Source organism: Phalaenopsis equestris, unplaced genomic scaffold, assembly GCF_001263595.1.
Source record: "Phalaenopsis equestris unplaced genomic scaffold, ASM126359v1 Scaffold000210, whole genome shotgun sequence".
NCBI classification, from domain to species: domain Eukaryota; kingdom Viridiplantae; phylum Streptophyta; class Magnoliopsida; order Asparagales; family Orchidaceae; genus Phalaenopsis; species Phalaenopsis equestris.
In genome coordinates this window covers 84,526-88,582 of record NW_018164652.1, presented here as the reverse complement: position 1 = coordinate 88,582, position 4,057 = coordinate 84,526, and positions in this window count along the sequence as shown.

Here is a 4,057-nt window from a genome sequence, read left to right as displayed (position 1 = left end):
GGTACCTTAACTTGGAAAGGAAATTTCACTGAGCTAGGAGGGCTTAAGAAACATGTCCACAATGACTTGATAAGTGGAAACAAAGGGCCCAAATAACAATATACAGAGATGGATAAGGACACCTAATATTGTAGAGGTAGTCAGGTTAGGATTCTATAGATCCATCATCACAAGCTACTAAGACTCTAAGTTTATTTAGTCATGAAGGTAATTGACCCAACTTGATCGAAGATATCCTTGTAAGCGACCCATGAGTTTAGTAATCTAAGGATATCTTAGAAGCCTTAGAGTTATAAAAAAAAAAAAAGAGAAAACTCTAAACTCCTATGACCCTACACATGTAGTGAAGGTAGAAATGGGACATATACCAAGCCAAGGGTATGATAAAAATGCCTATAGAAAGGAAGAAAACAAATGATCCAAATATAAAGTCAAACCACCCACAACAGAATTACACTCGATCTATGTTAGGGAGCCTCTAACTTCCTATATGCACTAGACAACCCCTTTAGCATATTGGCCAGTTAGATTGGAAGGTAAGGGTAGTATCCTCAAGACATATAAAATGTATGCAATTATCTAAGATATCCTAAGCATGGGGGCACTATTAATATGCAAGGGGGATATATTCATGCATTTATGATTACTTTAAATATGACACGAAAGTCATGCAGAAAAGTAAATATAGAAAGAAAAAACTATTGATTTTAAAATCTAGAAAGTTTTAATCCAAAATCTTATTATTGTAAATCTTTTAAAATTAAGATTTTATAGAAAAATATTTTATCTTGGAGAGCCTAGTAGTACTCTTACTAGATAAACTATAAATACTAAAGGTAAGAATGAGCAACATGCAATGATGAAATAAGTATATTTAATAAATAATAAAAGGTTAAATACTATTTGGTTAATAACAACCCCGAAAAGATAAAAATATGGTAAGGTTAAATACCAAGTCATGATAATATGAGTGAAACCCTAAATATGGAGAGAGAGAGAGAGAGAGAGAGAGGTTATAAACTAAGAACAATAGCAAAACTCTGAATACGAAGAGAGAGTCTCTTCCCCCATGGAGTCGCCAAATTTATTTTCTCGGTTCTTTTTGAAGATCAAAGTCGTTAACTTGTCTATTTATATGTTGTTATATTATTCCTTTATTCGAATAAAACTTCATTTCAAATCATATGAATGATTCAAAGAAGAGAGAAATAAAAAAGAAGGATATACGATAACAAATAGACAAATAAATAAAAAAAAACAAGCAGAAGACTTATGTATAGGTAATTCTCGTGTGATGGGTCGATAATATATGTCCAAATAGGATTGAGTTGAAGTATCTAGGAACACAACATATATGATGAGATTCTCTATATAAACCACCCGTAACTAGATAACTAAAAAGAACATTTTTGTTCTGGGATCAAGGGTCTCCTAGAGGAACTTATCACTCTGGTTAATTATATCTGGGGGATACCTAAAAAAACTCTCGATAAAAGGAGTTTCACTTATATTATCATGAACAAGGAGAATATGCTATCAAAGGATGATTATTTTTCATGGGAACACCCCGATGCTTCGAAGCTCTTGATAAACCGTGGAGCAGAGAGTAAGTCTCTCACATCCTAAATGGTGTCGACTCGTCGGCATCAAAATATATGAAATAACCAAAATCATCTCAACAGGGATATTACTATACGTCAGAGCTCATCGAGTCATAAGAGCAGATGGTGACTTGTCATTTTGGTGGCAGATCAATGATAATTGGATTGTCAAGGTGATATTAATGAAGTTAATGAAGCGATAGGGCTCAAAGGGGCTCAACAAGAGGAGGGTAGAGTAATCCTAAAAGGTAGAGGTAGTCGGGTAAGGGTACCAAAAAACCTGTTATCCCAAGCTACTAGGACTCTAAATTTACCTGGTCTTAAAAATAATTGACCCAACACGTTTAGAGATTCCCGGTCAGCAATTTGTGAATTATATCATTCACAGGAATCTCGACATCCCTAAGGTGAAAGGAACGAAACTCTATATTATGAATACAGGTGGACCTCCAAGAGATGGGACTTATACTCGCTAAAGTGGAATGGATGTCACAGTAAAGGAAGTGAAGGAGAGGTTCAACTATATAACTGAAAGCACTCTCAACAAAAGGACTTACACTCCATATTGGTCAGGAGCCTTCTAACACCGTATACACCCTAAAAAACCACCTAAGTAGAAATCTATGCTATGTCAGTCAGGTTGGAGAAGCACGAGGGCTTCTCTTTGGGACATGCAATATGATGCAGTGAGATGAGACTTATAGCTGTTAAAGTGGCATAGATGTCGTAGTACAGGAAGAGAAAGATAGGTTCAACTATATAGCTGGAAACACTCTCAATAAAATGACTTACACCTCGTATGGGTTTGGAGTCTTCTAACACTGTATACGGCTTAAACAACCAAGTAGAAATCAATGCTATGCCAGTCGGGTTGGAGAAGCACGAGGGCTGCTCTTCAAAACATGCAATATGATGCAGTGAGCTAATCAATCATAATATAGAGGCCCTATTAAATATGAAGGGGGTTATATCTATGCATGCAACTCATTTAAAATCCGACCTGAAGGCCATATAAGAAAGTGAAAGTGCAAATTTTAAAGTCCTAAATATTTTAATATTAAAATTTTCATTATCTTGAATATTTTATTAGAATTTTATAGCAAATTTAGAATTTTAAATCCTAAAGAGCCTATATTACGTTTGTGATTCCCAGATAAACCATAGAAATAAGACAATGAAATATATTTCAAGCATTTAAACATGTAATAAAAAACAAAAAAAACAAACTAAATCAAAATAATAAGAAAAGATAGGTGTCACTGGGTCAACATATCCCATAAAGAAAAGTGTAACCAGACTTCACTTATACATGCCTCGTCCTAAATCTATACATCAATATCAAATGCAAAATTAAGATATGAGACACGAGCATCTGCTCCTGGTCCCTCACCACGTGGTTCCCGCGCCAAAATGCCTCTAAACCCATGGTTATATTTTATTTCTGCTATAGAACTCTCCTAATGACTCTATAAAGTATAATGAAAATGTTAAAAAAGGACTTGATCTACATGAAAATATGTTAGCACAAAAAGCTATCTACATGCAACTTGTCCGAGGCATGCCTGGAGATCGAACTAAGCATCACATGCATACAAAATTTAGCATGTAAATCATCACATGCTTCCCCTTTTTATTGTACCTATGTGCATGTATATATATGACATGGCTCCCTGCAAAAAACTGACCTAATATACTACCATGCATATAAAAAATCGGCACGCACAAGCACACTAAAAGCATAAAAGTAACGCTTAGCTAGAATAAACAAGCCAACAGAGAACTATCGCTAGAGGCGTAAAAAGTACAACTTAACATCCTAGTTCTAGCCTACCAGATCATCTACCAAGAAGTACCTAACCAATATCTAAGAGCATAGGGTAAAATCTTCGGTTACTGCATGACTTTGACAAGGTCGCCACATTGACCCCGTCCTAAAGATCCAAGGGATCTAAAGCTTGTCACAAGAAAAATGTTGACATTTTTAAAAGAGGTGGCCTCATATATGAACTAACATATATATAATTTTAAAATAGGTGGATACTACTTATAATAACAAAAATATTCATTTTTATATTTTAAAATAACATATGACTAATGACAAATCTGGAGTAATCAAGTGAGATGCTTTAGAGTCCTTGGATCCTTAGCACAGTCAAAATGTTTGTTGCTCTTGATATAAAAACTCGCATCGCTTGCAGAGATACCCTCGCTGCAATGCTCATTTGAGTATCACAACCAACATAAGGGTTACTTTCCTAACGAGTAGGACAAGACATCAAGGCAAATATGGAAGCATAAAAACATGTAAAAGGCCCACATTGTGATTATTCAACTGAAACTCAAAGCAATCACAATGGGCGTCCAAAAGAGAGAAGCACACATCATGCAAATGGATGCAAGGATGCCTATATGGAACATGACACACACAAACATGATATACTGGCAAAACTTGCTAC